The sequence below is a fragment of the Pantherophis guttatus genome, chromosome 2 (genome assembly GCF_059756535.1).
Source record: "Pantherophis guttatus breed Tessera chromosome 2, ASM5975653v1, whole genome shotgun sequence".
NCBI classification, from domain to species: domain Eukaryota; kingdom Metazoa; phylum Chordata; class Lepidosauria; order Squamata; family Colubridae; genus Pantherophis; species Pantherophis guttatus.
In genome coordinates this window covers 228,396,390-228,418,581 of record NC_142064.1, presented here as the reverse complement: position 1 = coordinate 228,418,581, position 22,192 = coordinate 228,396,390, and the positions used below count along the sequence as shown (strand labels likewise).

Sequence of the window (22,192 nt, the reverse complement as noted above, 5' to 3'; positions counted from 1 at the left end):
TGGCTGACCTCACGGCCCTCTCTGCCAGCCCGTTACTGGCAGGGCAAAATGGTGCCACCCTGGCATGGCGAATCCCGTGGTTGGCTAGGTACACTTGGAAGGCTGCAGAGGCTAGCTGGGGGCCATTGTCCGAGACAATGACGTCTGGCAGCCCATGGGTGGCAAATAGTCCTTGTAGGGCTCTTATGAGTGCAGCAGATGTGGTGGATGCCATGGTGACTATCTCTACCCACTTAGAATAGGCATCCACCACCACTAGGAAAGTCTGCCCATGGTAGGGCCCGGCAAAGTCCACATGGATTCTTGACCAGGGTGACTTGGGCATTTCCCATTCCCTAACTGGGGCCGCGGGGGCCATTGGTCTAGAGAGTTGGCAGGGCTGGCACCCTGCAACCCACTGGGCGGCTGCGTGGTCGAAGTTCGGCCACCAGACATAGCTGCGTCCCAGGGACTTCATCCTTCCTATGCCCGGGTGTCCTTCGTGCAGAGCTTCTAGGACTGGCTGTTGTAGTTTGGCAGGCACTACAACCCGATTGCCCCATAGCAGGCACCCCCGCAGCACAGAAAGTTCGTGCTGCCTCATATAGTAGGGTTTGAACTCAGGTCCCACATTACCTGGTGGCCATCCCCTGCGCACCCAGTCTAAAACTCTGCGGACAATGGGGTCCTTGGCAGAGTGGGCAGCAATGTCGGCAGCAGTGATTGGCAGATGTAAAGAGTCAATAAGAAGGACAGGAGAAATAGGAGAGGGGTCGTAGACAGAGATGGGGAGGGGGCAGCGGCTGAGAGCATCAGCGTGGGCCAGGTGTTTGCCAGGACGGTGAATGAGGTTGTAAGAATAGGCAGCCAGAAATTCGACCCAGCGTGACATGCGGGGGGAGAGAACCTGGGGTGTTGCAATGTTGCCAGCTAATATGCCTAGGAGGGGCTTGTGATCCGTCACAAGAGTGAACGGACGGCCATATAAATATTCGTGGAAGCGCTTGACAGCCGCTACGGCAGCCAGGGCTTCCTTGTCTATTTGTCCATAATTACGTTCTGTGGAGGAGAGCGTGCGGGAATAAAAGGCAATTGGGGCTTCTGTGCCATCAGGAAGGATGTGGCTGAGGACAGCCCCAATGCCAAAGGGGGAAGCGTCTGCCACTAAGATCAAGGGGAGGCTGTCCGTGTACTGAACGAGGACTGCCTCAGATGTCAAAAGAGATTTGACTGCTGAGAAGGAGGAGGCTTCTCGGGTGCCCCAACGCCAGGGGGTCTTTTTGTCTAAAAGACGGTGAAGGGGCTCAGCAACAGTGGCCTTGTGAGGGAGGAAAGAGCTGTAGAAGTTTAAGAGGCCAAGGAAGGCTTGTAGGTCAGTTTTGTTTGTGGGTGTGGGGGCCCTTTTGATGGCAGCTATCTTAGATGGTGTGGGGTGAATGCCGGAGGCATCAATTAGATAGCCTAGAAATTCTACCTGGGATACCCCAATCCTGCATTTTTCTTTTTTGAGCCTGAGGCCAGCCGTTTGGAAACGGCGCAGGACGGTCCTTAGCTTCCCCTTAAGGTCTGCTGTGCTAGAAGCTGCGATGATGACATCATCGAAGTATGGGACTACTCCAGGCAGCCCTTGCAGGAGTCGTTCCATAAGGCCCTGAAAAATGCCCGGGGCAACGCTTATGCCAAACTGGAGACGATGGCACAGGAATGCTCCCCTGTGTGTGACAATGGTTTGGGCTGCGGCAGTGGCCGAATCAACGGGGAGCTGTTGGTAAGCCTGTGCCATGTCCAGTTTGGCAAAAATGGAGCCCTTGCCCAGGGAGTGCAATAAATGTTGCACCACGGGCACTGGATATGGATTGGCCTGGAGCGCCTTATTGACGGAATTTTTGTAATCCGCGCAAATGCGGATTGACCCATCAGGTTTGATGGGTATGACAATAGGGGTTTCCCAGGGGGCGTGGTCCGTGGGCTCTAGGATACCCTGGGCTATGAGTTTGTCTAACTCTTTATCGACTAATGGCTTGAGAGCAAAAGGCACTCGTCGAGGCTTAAGCCTAATAGGGGCAATTCTAGGGTCTAGATTGAGGGTGATGGGTGACCCCTTATATTTACCTAACTCTTCATTAAAGACGTCTGCGAATTCTGCCATGATGTCTTCAAAATCATGCGGGGTGGTGGAATGGATGCCCGTGATGCCCAGCCCCAGAGCGCCAAACCAATCAAGTCCAAGCAGGCTGGGCAGAGGATCTCTCACGATGAGCAGGGGTAGCTTGCCTGTGAAGGTTCTGTGTTCTACAAGGAGATAGGCGCCACCAAGGATGGGAATGTCATTGCCTTGGTAGTCTCTGAGGCGAACTTGGCTTGGCAGGAGGGCGTTTTTTTGCATTTTTGGGTTCAGCCGCTTCAGGGTGTTCCAGGAGATCAGAGATTTGGATGACCCTGTGTCTAGCTCCATCCGGCAAGGGGTTCCTTCAATGGTTAATGTGAGGTAAATTTTTTTGTTGGGACTAATTTTTTCTTGGCGGGCCGACCTCGCAGGGACGTTGTAGGCCCTGGAAATGGCGAAACAATCACCGCCTGGCTTTGGCCCTTTCTGGAACGGTCTGCTGGGGAGCTTGGATGGTGTGCCCGGTATATTGGCCCGGCAGACCCGTGCCAAGTGCCCTTTTTTTCCACATCTGCGGCAGATGGTGGTCTTAAAGCGACAAGCCGCTCTAGGGTGCAATTCTCCGCACCCTTGACAGGGGGGCCCCACGAAGGTTTTGTTTGAGGGGTTTCCCTGTCCTTTGACAGTTTTAAGGCGGCTAACTTCATCGTCCTCTTCTTCTGCTACCTCAGGGTCTAGTTCTTCTGAGTGCACGGTGCTGGGCTTGTTACCGGGGGCGCTGGGTTGCGCTTTGCGAATCTCTAGAGTGGACTTGCTTGATAGCTCGCAAGCCTGTGCCTCTTCAATGGCAGTTGCGAGGGTGATATCTTTTCTCTCGAGTAGGTGTCGTTGCACCCTCGGGTCCCTCACACCACACACGAACTGCTCCAGGAGGGAGTCTTCTAGATCGGCAAACTCACAGTTAAAGGCAGCAGTTCTGAGGGAGGCGATGTAATGGTTAATGGACTCTCCCTCAGCTTGTAAGATTTGCCTAAAAGCATACCGGCGAGCGATGCGTGAAGGGGTGGGCTCATAGTGGTGCTTGAGCTTTTCCCTCAGGACCTCCCATGGCACCGACTGTACTGGAACCGGAGCTAGCAGGGCCATAGCGACTGAAAACATTTCGGGACCACAGGCATTTAAGAAGTGCGCTCTTTTCCGGCTGCTGGTCAGCCCCGTGTAGTCGTTCGCCTCCAGAAAACATTCGAACCTTGCCTCATACGACTTCCAGGTTTCTGTAGTCTGGTTGAAGGGGGCGAATGTCGGAGGTGCCATTCTTAGACAGATGGGCTCTGTTTCTGAGAGGAATTTCCTCTACACGACGTCTCGTCGTGAAGTGACTTCAGCTGAGCGCCTTGGCTTAGCGCTAGTGACTTCAGCTGTTGACCACCTGTCTCTGTCCTCAGAATCCCACCTTCGTCGCCAGTGCTCTGAGGGCAACCCTGGGGTCATTAACTGAGGCGAGACCAGGTGAAGTCAAACAGGAACGTTTATTGCTAACAGAACGGGTAGAGAGAAACAGAGCACACACAACGGGGTTTGACAGCTATTTATACTACAGCTGTCAAACCAAGCAACCAATAGAAAGGCAACATTCTCCCGCCGGCAAGTCCATGCGTCTTAACCAATCAGGGACGCCCGTCGTAAGTCGAGGACTTAACAAGCATCTTAAATTGGACCCAGAAGAAAACTGGCAATCAATCCAGCTTGCAGAGCAGAGATATAACACGCCTTACTCTAGGAGCGCACATAATTGCCCGCACTGCTGCATGCTGTACTAGCTGAAACTGCCAATACTCTTCAAGGGCAACCCCATGTAAAGTGCACTGCAGTAATCAAATCTGGAGGTGACCAGGGCATCAGTGACTGTGAGTAGGGCCTTTCAATCCAGGAATGGGTGCAAATGGAGCAGAAGATGAAGCTGTGCCCTCCTAGCCACAACTGCCACATGCTCCTCAAACAGGTATTGTGAATCTAGGAAGATTCCTAGATACATACTGTATCTTCCCTCCTAATCTTGTACAGCCAACAGAAATATATAAATCAAGATTTCATTTTTGTTCAAACTGTCAGAAAGGTGGGATAATCCCCAAATTCAGTAATACCTGGTAAGATACATGGATGTTGGCTGACAATAACTGGTTGGTTTGTTCCTTCTGCTGCCTTTATCATATGTTATTTTCTTTTGTAATTCAAGTAGCATTGCCAACAAATTAAATATTTTGAACAAATGGACTACTCATGGTAGAAAGATAAATGATAAAGATCAAATATATTTGGACATGAGATGAGAATGTTTTTGAGAGGCACCTTTTCAGTTGTCAATCTCAAGCAGCTCTTCAGTTTAGTGAGGAGTGGAGGGAAATGAGGTGAGTGGAAAGTTGCCAAGGGTGTCATTGCAAAAGTCAAAACTGTCATGACCAAGTGCTATTAAGAGCTGATGTTTTGTATGTCACCCACGGTCAGATTTCAGTTCGATGACTATAATAAATTTAAATAAATAAATAAATTTGTAATCTATACAGTGGTAACAGAGTGGCAATTTATATAAATTCATATTTATACAATTATTTTCTAATAAATCTCACTTCCCAAGCTTTAACATAAAAGTAGACAAACTTTTGAAGATGAATGGGAAGGTAAGGAGTCATATTTTATTTCGGGAGGGAGATAAGGAGCACAGTTGCCAGAATAATAATGTTTAGGGAATAGGACCATATCTTACATTTAGATGAACTAGACTTGTCTCTTTCCCCCCCCCCCTTTTGTACAGTTTGTGATGAGTACAGTGAGTGCATGTTTTGTCTCAAGCTGACAGAGCTAACAAAAATTGAATGGGGGATCAAAAATGAGGAATTATATCTAGTCACTTTTAAATAAATCAATTGGCATTCCTCAAAATTCTTCACAAAATCAAATACATTAAACCCAATGTATGTTTTGAACCATAATTTTATAGCCTGAAAGAAATACATAAGTGACAAATGTTACATTTATAATTTTTTCCCTAAAGTTTAGAACATTCAAACCAGTCAAAAGCAATTACAGAAACATTTTTTTACCAAACTACTATATATAAATTAAAATATTTGAATGAATACAGTTCTTATCATTAAGATGTATATTAAGTATTCCAAATTAAGGCCTTCTTAATTATGAGGACCCAGATTGTTGGGGGCATTAGGCTGACTCTTTAAACCGCTTAGAGAGGGCTGTAAAGCACTGTGAAGCGGTATATAAGTCTAAGTGCTATTGCTATTCTAGAGTATTATTATTTTTATGTCAGGACCAATACAGTTTTTAAAAATAAGAAATAATTTAAAGATTCCTGATTAGGATTCTCGTTATCACTTTTTTCCAGACATGATTTCTGTGTCTTTTGTTCCTCATAAAGGAACAAATAAGAGAAAAATATGTTCATATGTTGTTCAGTATTGCTTCATCAGGGGCAATTTATGCTGTTTATTTTAAAAATCAAGTGACCCTTTTTCTTTTTTTAGCCACAGTTGAGCAAGGATAAATAATTTCTAAGTGAGAATAATATTGAGCATCTTTGCATTCACACTTGTCAATGTAAAATAACACTTAATGCACCTGACAGATTCTAATAAATAAAAGGTATAGATTCTAGTAAATGAAAGGTATGATATTATGCTACAATAAATGTGTTAATCTTTAGGTACTCTAGAATTTTTGAGAAACCTTTCTTTGATACATGGATGTCTCCTATCTAATGTAGAAGGTTCCTTCTTAAAAAATAAAGGAGGAATTGCAGATGGCTAAGAAGCCAATTAAAGTGTCAAATCAGGGCCCAGCATAGATATAACCATGGAATCTATGATCTGAGTCTTTGATGTAGATTCCTTGGTATAACCTCTAAATACACAAGAATTACAGCTCGTGAGGAAGTAAGGAAAGAAATGAGAGGGAAGGAAGTGCTCTGTAGGAATAATGAAGCTAGCACATTCTAAATCATTATTTTATAAACTCATATTTCTTAAACAGAAAACATTAATCATGGTTACTCAGAAGGAAATGCCACATATTTTGATGGGTGTTACTTCCCAGTAAATAGTTTGGATTTATTATAATAATTTTTAGTTTAAACTTTAAATTAAAGCAAGCGTGAACTTAAATTAACTCTTTAAGTTTTGATTTTCTGAATTAATATAAACAAATTATTCAAAATAACGTATTCCTTTAAAACTCAATCCAAATGAAAGGACTGATTTTATTTCCATAGTAAATTTCTTCTCATATTCCCATGTGGATTCAATTTTTACTTTGTTAACAATTTCTTGGTTTAGATTTAACTCCCAACCCAAGTTTATTCACAATGAAAATGTTTATTGAAGCAATATACTTTGTTTGGAAACTTATTACTATAAAACTCACTATTGTCTAGCCAATTACCGAACTTCCAAAGTTCTGATGGTTGGGCCCCTTGATTCTTAATTATGTGACTGCACTTCAGGCATTTGTCAACATAGCGACATTTACAGCCATTTGCAGCATTCCATGGTCACGTGACATTTTATGATGGTTTTGCTGGTGGTTGTTTAATGACTGCAGAGTTTATATTATGATAGCCATGTTCATTTAATCACCACAGCAAAAAAGATAATAAAATCAGGTCAATCATGTGATTGACCCAATTCTCAACCATCTTGGCATACAACCATAATGGGCAACTCCATTACAGTTGAGGACTGCCTGTATACTATGATTGTTCAATCTTTTGACTTGCCTGGGTCACACTGATTGAAGAGGAAGAGCATATAAAATATAGAATTTAGTTAATGTTTATAAATCATATAATAATGTTGAAGTTTTCCAACTAACATTACTGTCCAGGGCTGTGGGCCTGCAAATTGCTCATGCCTGCTGTATACAAAACCACATTATGAGTTATTTTAACAGGTCAGTCAGGCTTCTGGTCTTTATTAATTTGGGATTACTCTCGTTCATGAGTCATTGGGATTTATTTTTGAAGTGACATGCCTAAAATTGCACTATTAGTCAGGTTCAATCATTCCTTTATTGTTAAATGCCAAGTACCAATGTGTAAATTATCTACTTTGCTAAAATAAATGCCTTATGCATAATTCAGTATCTAAAGAATACTAGAATTAATTATTTAATTATTTGGTTTTGTCAGAACTCTTATCTGACAACTCAACTGAACCTATAACACTTATATATAGAATAGATTGATTTAAGTTTCAGTGAGCTTCAAGACTGGATGGTGGTCAGAGTCAGAATATCTGTATTCAGTATGCTATAATTCCGTGATAGTTAACCTATGGCACGCATGCCACAGGTGGCACATGGAGCAATTTCAGCGGGCATGCAAGCCATTGCCCTAGGTCAGCTCCACTGCGCATCCGTGTGCACCTCCTGCCGGCCAGTTGATTTTTGGGCCTCTGTCATGCATGCGGGAGATACGCGCACATGCCCATGGTCCCCTGCCCCTCCTAGGAGTTTCCATGAGGCCCGTTTTGGATGCCAGGTAAGTACAGGGCTCGCGCGGAGGCTCTGGGAGGGCGGAAAACAGGCCTACCAGAAGTCCAGAAACAGGCCATTTCCGGCCTCCGGAGGGCCTCTGGAGGGCCTTCAGAGGGCCAGGGGTGACCATTTTCGCCTCCGGAGCCTGTGGAGGGCAAAAAATGGGCCTACCATAAGTCCTGAAATGGGCCGTTTCCAGGCTTTGGAGGCTTCAGGGAAGCCTGCTAGGCCCAAAGCAGGGCGCGGGGGTCATGCGCACATGTGTGGGGGGTGGGGGAGTGTGGGGGTCACATGCACCTCCACAGGGGGCGGGGCAGCACAGTGGGGATTGCGCGTGCATGCTCAGGGGGACGGATCGTGCATGGAGGGCATTGAATCATTGGTGTGGGCATGCTCACGTACGCTATTGCATACAGACGCTTTTGGAACCTGAGGAAAAAAAGGTTAGCCATCACTGCTATAAGTAGTATAACTCCATGCAAAAACAATTAGTCCATGGAACTACATTTTAAAGAAAGTTTCAAGCAGTTAAATTCTGTAAAGATAAAGTAAGTTGCAAATAAATGTTACTTCAATTGGAAAGTAGACTTTTAATTGTAATACCACAAGTGCTATTACATTTCTTTTCCTCTTGGGATAATTTTGTAGTATTCAAAGTCAAAACCAGGATATTTCATGCAAAAAAGCACATACTGCAAAATCTATTTCTCTAAGAAGTTGGAAATAAAAGCAACTTTTCAATTTATTGGATTCTTAGAAGGCCTAAGTTAAACATGAATAAATTAAACAAGCAGTTCTGAAACATTCTGATCTCGTGACCCCTTCACATTCTTAAAAATGATTGAGGACTCCAAAGAGCTTGGTTTATGTGGGTTATATCTATCAATATTTACTGAATTAGAAATTAAAACTGAGAAATTTTAAAATATATTTATTTGACTTTGCAGACTCCCCTGAAAGGGTCTTGGGACTTCCAGGGATCGGGGAGACTTCCAGTTTGAGAAGCACTGCATTAAATTAAATCAAACAGAAAGAACTAGTAGAATTTTCTACTGTGGCACTGTAAGTTGTTCAACACAAAATTTTCAATGAACTTCGCAAATTGAATTATTTAACCAGAACATGAAAAAGCGGCATTTTAAAAGCTCCAAGTATAAATTTCAAATCTCTTCTCAAAAAATACCCCCCACTAGAATCTATACTATGATCTGATATTATTTTCATAGATTACTGATTTTGTACTTTGCTCAAAGAGAGCACAGCTATCAAAACCCAGTATTACAGTTTTAAGATTAATTCTTATATTGAGTAAAAGGAAAGACCTTTTTTCCCCAATAAAAAAAGAATGGAAAACAAAGAATAGCACTACACAACAGTGGGGTTGCTTCTTGCCTCCTGAACAATTATTTTTATTTTATTATTTTTATTTTTATTAAAAATTTTATGCCCCCATCTCCCGTACAAGGTGATTCTGGTCAGCTTATCTGACGAATTATTTGAAACAAAATAAATAATATCTTTGATAAATTCCTTAGGGACAAATCACACTAATTATAAAGAAATTTATATTCAGTTTGGTGAATTCTATAGAAATTATATTTTACACGTGTGTCAGAGAGATTTTTTAAAAATGTAATATGTAAGTCTTTCAGGATTTCCCACTGTGTCAGGAACATGACCAAAATTACTTCATCCATTCTTGTTAGATGTTCGGGTTTGAACCAAGGCTAAGATTGTGCAGTTCTTAAAAGAGAAAAATTTGACAGAAACGTGGCCAGGTTCAGCTCCGTGGTAATTGTCATTAGAAGTCAATGGGCTTAATCATGTCCTAAGACTGGATTGGCTAGTTACTTTTACAGAGCTAAAATGACAATTTCTTATTACTTTTATTATATTATTTGGATGCATACAGTGGCTATGCCTTGTTTGTTTCCATGTGTTTTTAAATTAATTTTAAAATTTAAGCAATATTATTGCTATGTATACATTTTTAAAAAATATTTATGTTTGACTGCAAATAAATAAATGGATTTCTCAAGAAATTTCTGATTTATAGTCAGGAGTAATGGTTGCATCTCTTATATCTCAAGAAATCTATATTACTGATATGATAAAATCTGGAAAGGTCTCTAAACCAGATAAATTAATTATACAATGGTATAAAAAATAAAGGAGAAAATAGTTGTTATATTTCTTTAAATAATTCATAAGACATTTGTAAAATAAAAACCTGCCAGTTTCATACTTTGCAGCTTTTATCATTGTAACTTTGAAGATGCAAAGATCCTCTTCAGTTAATAAGTTACTGCCCAATATCCCTCTTAGATTTTGATGCTATGATTTTAAAAGGTTTTTTAAAAAAGGGTTTCAAGGTTTCTGGTTAATGTAGTAGCCTTTTATGCTGATACACATGAATCTGTCATGTTAGCTTCAATGGATGCAGAAAAAGCTTTTGATATGGTTTAAATCATGTCTTTGGTACAACGGTTGCATAAATTAAGATTTCTTATATAATTTATTTCATGTATTATAATTTAGTATCTTAATCCTTTTCCTCATGTAAGGAAATTATTAATAGGATTATTTCATTAATAATTAAAATGAAACACAGAATTCATCAAGGATGTTTTTTATCACATGTAATTTTTAATGTAATATTGGAAGTTCTAGCATGTCTACTAAAACAAAATCATAAAATTAAAGGAATTGATTTATTGGAATTTGAATATATGTCATTATGTATTTCAAGGTTTTTTTTAATGATTATCAATAAGCTTTATTTCAATTTGATTAAGCAGTAGAGTTGAATGGTAAATATTCTGATAAATTAGTAAATTGGTGGGTGTTAAATATATGAATGAACTTTGCATCAAGACTCATATATTTTGAGAGGGATGTCTATGTTGCTTCCACTTAAATAATTTAAACAGACTGATAAGTTAATGGTTAATTTTTTTGAAGGAGAAAATACCCAGGTTGTTTGATGTTAAAGTTATGCTTTTCTCACTATGGTGGTTTGGTATTGGTTTGATGATTATGATGTTATCCATTCAGTTGTGTCCGACTCTTGGTGATTCTATGGGCCAGTTCTCTCCACATCTTCCAATCTTGCACTATTTCTTTGGGTGTCCAGCCACTATGTTCTTTGATGGCAAACTCTTCCAAACATAATTGCTTTCTCCAATGAATTCTGCCACGTGACATGGCCAAAATAAGTCAGACACAGTTTTGTGATTTTGCCTTCTGGTGACATGTCTGGTGTTATGTGCTCCAGTATTTGCTTGTTAGTCACCTTTGCTGTCCAAGGAATATGCAGGACCCTTCTCCGGTTTAAGCAAATCCATCTTCTTCCTGTTTTGCTTTTTTTTAAGGTCCAACTTTCACAACCATAGGCAGTTACAGGAAACACAATAGAGTAAACTAACCTGTATTTGGTTGCCAGGCTGATGTCCTTACTTTTCCATATTTGGCTCATGTGCATCATTCCTGTGTGACACAGTGCAATCTGATGTTTTATTTCTGCATTCACCGCTATCTGCAATCCTAGGAAAGTGAATTTTTCCACACATTCGATCTCTTCATCAGCTTCTATTTTGATGTTTCCCTTCTTTGCAGTGGTCACAAGCTTGATCTTTCTGATGTTCAAATAGAGACCAAAATTCTAACTTTCTTCTTTAATTTTTTTGATCAGATGTTCAGGCCTTCTTTGGTTTCTGAGAGTAGGGTTATATCATCAGCATATTGAAAATTGTTGATGTTACTTCCACCAATCTTTACCCCAATTTTTGATTCTTTACGATCTAGCTTCCTCATGATCATTTTGGCATACAGGTCGAATAAGAAAGAGGAGAGAATGCAACCTTGTTCCCGTCTTTTCTTTATCTTAAACCAACCAGTGTCTCCCTATGGTGTTCACACAGTGGTTTCCTGATTTGTGTACAGTTCTTGCACCAACTTGACCAGATGTGCTGGTACCCCCAGGTCTTGTAGGGCTCTCCATAGCTTCTCATGCTCATCGCAATAGAAGGCTTTCTTGTAGGCAAGAAGCAAATATAAATGATCTTTTGATATTCATGATATTTTTCAAAGATCCAGGGCAGATTTGCAATATGGTTGCGAGTGCTATGATATCTTCGGAAGCCAGCTTAGACATCTGGTAATTCCCTTTTGATAGTTGGTGCTAGAAATTATATCATTTTAAGCAGAACCTTGTTGATGTGCAGGATGAGAGCAATTTTGCAATAATTGGAGCAATCCTTTTTTTTTTTTAAGCAATTTTTAGCAGATATTTGTTTACTGGGAAACAAAATATTTACATGTGATTTTTCTTCTCATCACAAAATAACTCTTTGGAGCAATAGTTATTTTAAAATGGTTGGTAATATTTATTATGGATCATAATTAATCAACTGTTAAGGGAACCATTTTAAAACTTCTTAGATTTTACCAAAAAAAGTACACATAGAAAGTTTGAACGGCAATACAGAATTTAAAACACTTGTTATCCATAGTGTTTGCTATCAATCAAACCCCTTATAGCAGGGGTGAAATGCTCCCAGTTCGGACCAGATCGCCCAATCTGGTAGCGATGGTGGCGGGTGGTTCGGAGAACCAGTAGCAAAAATCCCTGACCCCCCCCCCGCCCATCATCAGAGGCTTTTTTTTTTACTTTTAAAAGCATTTTTTCTACAATCTCAAATGCTTTTAAAAGTAAAAAAAAAAAAAAAGCCTCTGATGATCGTGCGGCTCAGCTGGGATCGTCAGAGGCTTTTAAAAGCATTTTTAAAGGCATTTTTTTTCTACAACCTCTTCAGCCGAAAAGGTTGTAGAAAAAAAAATTGCCTTTAAAAGCGTCTGGCGATCTCAGCTGAGTTGCCTGAGCGTCAGAGGCTTCTAAAAGCATTTTTTTCTGCAACCTCTTAAGGTTGTAGAAAAAAATGCTTTTAAAAGTAAAAAAAAAAGTTGGCCATGCCCACCCAGTCACATTACCCCCCCATCAAGCCACACCCACAAAACTGGTAGTAACAAATTTTACATTTCACCACTGCCTTATAGCCTCTGAAATGCTAGAACTACTCAATATATCGAGGAAGTGCTTTACTAAAAACTATATTGACAATTTATTATTACCAAAATGAAATAATCAAAAATGATGTTGAGTAATACACAAGATCTCTCTATTCATCTTTCTAGCTGTGAGACTACTAGGAGTCGAAAATAGCACATATTCAGTATACAAAACTGTAACAGAGAATTGTTTGTGTATATGTGTCTTTGAATCAGTATTGGCTTCCTGGCTGCCTGGGCAAATCTTTGCAGTTTTCTTGGCAAGATTTTTCAGAAGTGATTTGTCATTCCCTCCTTCCTACGACTGAGAGAGAATGACTGGCCCAAGGTCACGCAACTGGCTTTGTGCCTAAGGCAGGACCAGCACTTACAATCTTCTAGTTTTAACTGTTGCCTTAACCACTACATCAAACTGGTTCTAATACAGAATTGGAGTGCAGTATGCAGTGGTTAAATGTAAAATTTGTTACTACTGGTTCTGTGGGCCTGGCTTGGTGGTGGTGGTGGGGAGGTAATATGACTGAGTGGGCATGGCCAACTTTTTTTTTTTAAATGCTTTTAAAGCCTCTGACGATCCCAGCTGACTTGCCTGATCGGCAGAGGCTTTTTTTTAAAAGCCTCTAATGATCCCAGCTGAGCCGTGCGATCATCAGAGGCTTTTTTTTTTTACTTTTAAAAGCATTTTTTTGGCCAAAGAGGTTGTAGAAAAAATGCTTTTAAAAATTAAAAAAAAGCCTCTGATGATTGCGCAGCTCAGCTGGGCAATGGGGGGGCAGGGATTTTTGCTACCGATTCTCTGAACCACCCGCCTCCATCGCTATCAGACCGGGCGATTCGGTCCGAACCAGGAGCATTTCACCCATGGCAGTATGCTATATTGGTCAACCAATAGTATCAGACTTTAAAGAATGTTCAATGTTTGCATCAGTGGTGGGTTACTACCGGTTCGTCCCAGTTTGGGCAAACCAGTAGTGGCGGTGGCGGGAAGCTCCACCCACCCACCCAGATGTCATCACAGATGCTCTGCACAAGTGCAAAAGTTCTGCACATGCGCAGAAGCGCCACGTGCGCTTACAGTTATGAACCAGTAGTGAAGGTAAGTGGAATCCACTACTGGTTTGCATGACCTAAAATGTTTAGTAGAGCTAAAACCAAACCTCTTTAGGATCTATCAGATCCTGAAACGATTTTTTAAAAATGGCTCTCATCATTCCATGCTAAAAAATAATTGCTTTGTCGTATCTCATTTTGTTTTTCTGTTCTATCAGAAGCCCATTATGCTAAACTTATAGAATATCTATTAAGATAATTCTGATAGGTGCAAAATACAATATGAAAGTATCTATTTGTCAAACAATGTTAACTGATATGACAACTAGCAGAGATACATCATTCTGTTTTTACATTTGATTTTATGAGTGTTGTTTCAAAGACATCAAAGTCACTTCTATTGCCTACCAACACACATGGGAATATGACCCATTAATATCCATGCAATCTACTTTCAAGTTAGCCACTTCAGAAAGTAGTTTTAAGGCTACAGATTTTACTATAAAGGATGATCTATATATTTAATAACATATCACAGAAAACCTACAACACTTATATAAATAAAGCAATTTTTAGGCTTGTATAGGGCTTTTCTATATATAAACGACAAACTTTTCCACGGTTAAAAAAAATCAGCTGTAGAAAACTGCTAGTTTCATTAGTGAAATAATACAGAAGACTGACTTTATCCTTTTCTTCCTTTAGCTAAAAAAAGAAAAAAGATCCTTCAGAGCTGTGCTTCCAGACTCCAGGGAACGGATAGAGAGACTTGCATTGTTTTTCTTACAAATGGAAAAGTAGTTTGAGAGAGACTAGTGTTGGAAGAAATGTCCATCTGGGTTCAGTTCCAAGTGGGGAGAAAGACACTGGAAACATGGAGGCTGTTTGGAAAGATTGTTTTAATGGTGAACACATGGTTTTCTTGAGTCCCAGGCTTGGTTGAATCTTGCTGGGTGATGATATAATGAAGAGGGTTGTGTTCTGAAAGGGTTTTGGGCAATTCCTATTATGGCTTAATGGCTTTGTCCAGGTGTGGATTTTGAGTGAGGGCTAATCCGATCATGTCCTGAGGGTGAAGGTCTTTTGTTTTGTAGATAAGCTGGCCCAGCCTTTTGTCTTGTAGACAGCTTGGCACCAAAATATATGCTAGGGTTAGGATTAGGGTTGAGGCTCTGAGTTTATGTCTTTAGAAACACGTTTCTCCTTTAGGGAAAATATAATATTCTGCCTTTTTAATATTTCCTAGAATATTTCATTTTGCTAGGAGAGGGGTGCTAACTTCCTACACTAGTAAAAAGTGACTCCAAAAACTAAGAGTCTCTTCCCCCAGCGAACTACTTTTGATTCTAAAAAAAAAAAAAAAATCAAGGGGAAATCACAACAGTGAGAATTGAACTGCTGAACTGCTGGCAGCCAGCAGTCAGCAGAATTAGCCTGCAATACTGCATTCTAACCACTGTGCCACCACAGCTCTTAAAGCGACATTATCTGCTTCAGTAACTAGATTAACATTAATATTAAATAATACTGAAATGAATAATGTCTTAATAAAACTTTTATATATGAAACAAAATAGGAAACCATGTTAATCTTTTGCTGAATGCATGTTACTCATGCCATTTCTTAGATTAATCTAGATGTTATTTTTAAGCGTACAATTCAAACATGATTACACATTTGCAAGCTATAGATCATCTTGTCTTCAAATATGTGCCAACGAGTCAATATTGACTCTCAGCAAACACAGAGACTTTCTCCAGGGCCATCTCTCATTCACTTGGCTCTTCAGAACTTCCAATGGTTTACCCATTGCCACTCTAACTGATATATCCATCTTGCTGCTAGTGATTCTACTTTTTCTCTTTTGTTCTACCTTTCCCAGCAGTATAGACCTTAAAAGAGCTAGGTTGTCACATAGGTTATCCAAAATCAAGTAAATAAGCTAAACCTTCCTTTATCACAAAATATGCAAATGGAGAAAAACCCTTCTATTTGATGCCATTTTATCACCAATAGCAAAACAACTATTACTTGTTTCAAAATGCTATTAAGATGATCAGCAGGCTATTACCCTATGTTTAATGTTAATTTCAGCATGTCATTTGGAATACTATCATGGAGGATATTTGAGAATTCTTTTAAAAAGTTGGGCTTTTTTAGCTAATTTCAAGCTTAAATAAGATAATAAGCTTGGACTGTGTGTGATGCAATAGATAGTTTTAGACTAAGACTAGGAAGATCTGGGTTTTATTTACTGCCCAGAAGTCTTACTGCTTGAACTAGGACCTATTTTTTTAATGTAGCCTAATCTTTCTGGCTGATATGAGGATAAAAGAAATGCAAAATATAAACTATTGTTCATGACTTCAAAGATAAACATGATACAAATACTACAGAAAATGAAACTCCAAGAAACAATCTTTCACAAAATCTACAATATTAAATATCCTAATTTCAGGTTTTGATCAGGTAATTTTTTCATAAGCATATATACAGTACATGCAGTATAACAGCCTAATGTATCTTGATTTTCGCAATAATTTGACAAAGTACTCCATGATATTCTGATTCTGAGCAATCCAATTAAATTTGAGCTAGATGGCATGACAGTAAGTGGATGGTTTGACCTCATATTCAAAGACAGTTTATCAATGGTTCTTCATCAAATTAGAATGATCTGCCAAGTAGGGTGCACGATTCAGTCCTGGACTGTGGAATTTGGCCGTGAAAACACAATTTGTGGAAATGACAGGTGAATACAAATTGAATATGAACAAGCATTACAATATGGTGGAAAAAAGACAAAATTTAAGGCCATATTAACAGATGTACACTGTAACTATTCTATCCTATTCTGCACTGGGCATCTGTACCAAGTATTATGTCCAGCTCTAATATCACATTTTAAGAAGAATTTGGAAAAATGAGAATATTTCAAAACAGGACTTTGAGGATGATCAGGGGATTAAAACTAAGCTCAGTGAAGAGAGGTTGAAGAAATAGAATATATTTAGCTTTCAGAAGAGAAACCCGAAGGGGATATGATAGCATTCTTCAAGTAGCTAAAAGGAGGTCACTCTGAAGAAGGTTTAAACCTATGTTGTCACCCCAGAGTACAAGAATAATTTTTTAAAGTTACACAAAGGGAGATTCAAACTGAAAGGAAGGGCTCTCAACCCCTGAACAGTAAGAACAGTTAAGTATTACTCAGAGAGGTAGTAGGATCCTCTTCACGGGGTGTATTTGAGTAGACATTGGATAGCTAACTGTTGGAGATACTTTAAATTAAACCCACTGTTGAGCAAAAGTGTGAACTAAACACTGTCTTCTAGCTACACCAGTTTCCAGTGTTTACAGGTTAATTTTATGATTTGCTCTAGAATTTTTCCAGGTACCTCACTTCATATCGATTGATTCATATTGAAATATAGGACATTTGGGGGAGGGGGAAAAGCTACAGAAGCAGATTATAAGCATATGATCTTCTTGATCCCAAAAACTCTTAGCTCTCATCTTTGCCTTCAGTCCTAAATGAGCATGTCCTAATGAAATATATTTAAAATGAAAGCACTGCCTACCTATTAATATATCTGTTACAGACATGACAACTATAGATTCATAATTAGAAATCAGATAATGAAAATATAAACTTTCATTAAATCTTTCTCTTCACTTTCAGCTCATTTCAAAAGCTAAACTCTACAAAAAACTGGATGTCTGGTTCCAGCAGTAAACAGTTCAACCACTGTAAAAAACCAAATATCCACTTAAAAATTATTACAGTAGGTCACGTGATTGCAAAGAAGAGCAATATTTAATCTATTCGGTCTTAAGGAATTAACTGATGCAACATTCTGTTGTCAAAATGATTTTGTTTTTGGCTGCTTAAAATCTGGACTTGGATCTTATTAAAGTTGATCTATGAATTATTACAACAAGGCCATAACATCAAAGCCACCATGCCAAATGTATTTTGGTAACACAGAAAACCTTTTTGATACTCTTAGCAGACACCAAGCGTTCTTGGTCTATCTTAGCTGTGAAATCAGGCAGATGTTTTAAGATCCCTTAAGATAAAAAATGTGCTCTGCATCTTTCCCAGAAGAAAAAAACAAAAAACAAAAAACCATGCTATGCATCTTTCCCAGAAGAGAAGAAAACAAAACAACCTTATTGTGACTTGACTTTTAACTTTTTAAAATGGGAATAGATATATGCAGTTGTCATTACCATTTATGTCAGCTTGGTAACAAATTATAGTACTAGTAAACTTTCACCCTGAAAGCAATAAAACAAGGCACCCTATGTCCCTTCTCTCTGAATTTCATACATCCAATGCTGTCCATTGCAGGAATGTGCAGGCTGAGGATGTGGGAAGGAAATATGTGTAAGGGAACGCATGTTCCCAGAGCTGTCTTTCTTCAGCGTCAGTGCAATAAGGACTAACCAAAAATGAGGAAGGGGGAGACATAACTCTGAGCCACAACTAGTTCCCTTGGGACAAAGAACATGGAAAAAAAAGAGTCCTAATAAAAGCCAAGGAACATTTTTTTTTTGCATCTATGTGCAAAAAAAACTTCCCAATGCTGTATATTTTGCTCCGTAATAAATTGAAAATAAGTTTCTCTGAATTTCACACTATATCCAGGGTCACTGAATACTGTATGAATATCCATCGGTAAGGAAAAGGTATGCATGTTTGTCCCATTTTTCTAAAAAAAATACTCTGTGTATTGCATTGTGCAAAGTTACTAAATATTTACCATGTGCCCAAATATGAAGCAGATGTACGTTTTAGTCTGTGCCAATAAGCAAAGTACCAGAGAACGATGTAGCTGCGGTGTACCATATAAATATGATGTCCACTCCACATCATATTTATAGGATACACATAGGAAGGGATCACAGGCTACTGCAGTATATTACACGTAATCTTTGATTTACAACCACAATGGAGCCAACAATTTCTGTTGCTAAACGAGACAGATGTTAAGTGAACTTTGCCCCATTTTACGACCTTTCATGCCACATTTGTTAAGTGAATCACTGCTATTGTTAAGTTAGCAACATGGTTGTTAAGTGAATCTGGCTTCCCCATTGACTTTGCTTGTCAGAAGGTCATGAAAGGTGATCACGTGACCCCGGGAGACTGCAACCGTCACAAATATGAGTCAGTTGCCAAGCGTCTGAATTTTGACCATGGGAATGCTGCAACAGTCGTAAGTGTGAAAAATGGTCATAAGTCACTTTTTCAGTGCCACTGTAACTTCGAATGGTCACTAAATGAACTGTGGTAAGTCAAAGACTAACTTCAGGTCTATTAACTTCCAGGTAAAATAGTAGAAAATATTATGGTATTACAGAATCATAAATCAAGCACAGGATTACCAAATCTGAACTGCAAAAATCTGGATGACCACTAGTCAACTGTCAGCTAGACTTCGCTATATTTCTTTCATACCAACTAGTGTTTCTCAGCCCAGATCCAGTAGCTACCGTAAGAAAGCATAAATAAGACAAATTCTGCTACATAGAAGCTAACATGCAAATCCTATCTCATTAACCTTTTACACTTTTTAAAATTTGTCAACAAGCACACTAGCAGCATTATTCTAACAGATACTATATGCTCAAACTTTCCTGCCAAACCAAGTTGCTGCTATAAATATGGATAATTTACATCTTAGATTGTGATCTTCTCCAGAAATTCTATCTTTTATAGCAGATGAAGGATAGGCACATGAAAAGTGTTCATGGCCCCAGAATTAAGGGTGTCAGTTTCAAAATGTTTATTAGACCTTTTCCCCATTCCACATCATTTTACAGCAAGACATGTAAATAAATTCAGGATACACACTGCAGACATCTAATTTGATTTGTGTATGGATAATATTATTACTCAATTGTATGCTATGATGAAAAGCAAGCAAAACAGATCCCTTCCTTGTTTGTCAAAAGTGCCTTGACATAACTGAGACTGCAGCAGATAATTATGCTGCTGTGCTTGATAGTTTACCATAGCCTTTGCCTGTGCCTTTGTGATGGGGAGGAATGTCCTAGAGAATGTTTATTTGCTATCTTTTCTGATCTCCTTGGTGTTTTATGTAAAATCCTAAAGGGGAACAGGGCTCTGATATCCCAAAATTTAGATTCCTAATTGTCTCCAATAATATGTTCCTTAAACTGCCACAATGTTTGCTCAGACAGCTGCTGAAAAACATTCCAGGTTTTTGGTCAGTATCATTAAACAAATACAGCAGCCTAAACCTTTTGGAGAAGTATGACAATCCTTTTGGCATTGCTCTCGAAAGGTCAGACCATCTCAGATCAGTTTTATATATAGGTATAGTTTTTAAATTCATCAGCTCTGCATAGATTTTAACTTATTTATGACCTATATTTGGCTGTTTGAAGCCCTGAAAGTTCAAGTTAGGGATACATTATCATGGAAATAATTGATGTACTCACTAAGAATTGACAACAGTTTGATGGCACACAATCAAATCAGTCAATTACAACTTTTAGAAAGCCTTTAATAAATTCCACCATCAAAAGCTGCTGACAAAACTCTATATTAAGAGAACAGGTGTAGTCATCAGTTGATAACTTGCTAAAGAACAATACAGTTAAATGAAAAATTTCACATTGAAGAGAAATACCAAGTAGATTTTGGAAATTTAAAAAAATATAAATGATAATTTAGGTAAATACATTAAGATAATTGTCTATGGAGATTCTCAGTGATCCAGCTCATGGTTGTCCCCAAAAGCACCTTTGGGACAATAAAATAACTAAGTGATCTTATACTGTAATGATAATTTATTCCGGATGTAAAATGAAAAAGGGGTTGCAATGAGTTCCACAATGGTTTCTCCTAGTTGAAGGAGTCTTAAAATGGCAAATATAATTCAATGTGCAAAGTGATTGTCTTGGTGCAGTAAACTCAGCATTAATGGGGCCTGGTGTGCAGTAACTGACAGCAATAATCATGGACTAATGGATAATAATGAATGAATAATATCTCAATGAAAATTTCAATCCAAAGTAACTTCTGCAAAAGAAACGAAGTGAATTCCACACAAAGAATTATAAGGAGGTTGCATAACTGTGGTACCATTCTATAAATCTATGGCTATAAAAATATACTGTGGAGCTGAAACATGTCCCTGCAAGGAAGAAATATTTGGAGATTTTTAACTGGGAGCAAAGGTGATTTGGGGGAAGATGCCGGATGAATATAAAATTATTCAATGCATAATTAGACTTTTTTTCTCTATCTTTCATAATGTTAGTATTAAATGCCATTAAAACTAAATGCAGAGCTATTTAGGACTGATAAATGGAAGCACAACATTAAACAATGCAAAATTGTATTGCAGTATTTGCTGGCATTAAGTATGGTAAGGGTCACCAACTGGCTTTAAAACAAAACTAGACAAACTGCATGGAAGACAGTTTTGCAACCTTTATAGTTAAAGCCTCAATGGCTGAATATTATGTCTGAATTACAGGCAGTAAGCCTTCAACATCAGCTGCTGAGAAGAAACAATGAGAACTAACACCAACAGGTCTAGCTTATAAACTTCCCAATCCTAGTCTAATACTTTCACCAATATATGACCCTGGCTTTCATGAACTAAATAAAACTCCCAAAATATTTGTGGTAAATATTTACACAATCTAATATGCATTTTGTAAATACTTAACATGGCCTTAAGACAAAGATAAGAAAACCGTGGCTCTCCAAATGTTGCTAAAATTCAACTACAGCATCCCCTGACTGGGGGCAGCTGTCATCACTCATCAATATCAGTTGAGCCAAAACTTCCCAATATTTACATCCCAGAATACTAGCATATAATCAGGCAGATACATTCTGGCAATTTACAAGCAGGTTCTGAAAGCACCAGTCATCCTTCAAGCCTTGGATTGATTGATTGATTGATTGATTGATTGATTGATTGATTGAATTTATATACCACCCATCTCACTATCCAAAGTAACTGTGGGTAGCTTACCTTGAACATGGAGTTATCTCTTAGATTCATTCTCTGAAAAATGCCCATAATAATGTCTTTAAATCATCACAGATAGTATTGTGCTAAGAACTCACACAACCACTTAAAAAATACCTACTGCTTAATAACCCTCCTTTTTTAGTCCGGTATTGTTTTCCATGACCAAAATGAAAAGAAAGGAAAACATTTTTCCACACTAAGCACAATTCTATTGTGGTCCCAATCTTTTCTCTAAACTGCTTGCTCCAGATGGAAGGTGTTTCAGTATTTTGATTGCTTTGGCTGCCCTCTTCTGTATGTTTTCCAGTTCTGATCTTATGATCAGGTAAGTCTCGAATACAATTTTAGGAGCTAACCACAGAAGCTTTCTGAAATAACCAAGCATCTTGTGGCACCTCAAGGTCAAAGAAATTTATTAATAAATAAA

General features: G+C 38.9%; 1 protein-coding gene across 1 annotated transcript in view; it reads right to left on the bottom strand.

Moving 5' to 3' along the window:
* The window catches only part of PLXND1 (plexin D1), a 179,103-nt gene that overhangs the window by 151,658 nt on the left and 5,253 nt on the right, over positions 1 to 22,192 (bottom strand). The gene's annotated exons all lie outside the window — the stretch shown is intronic.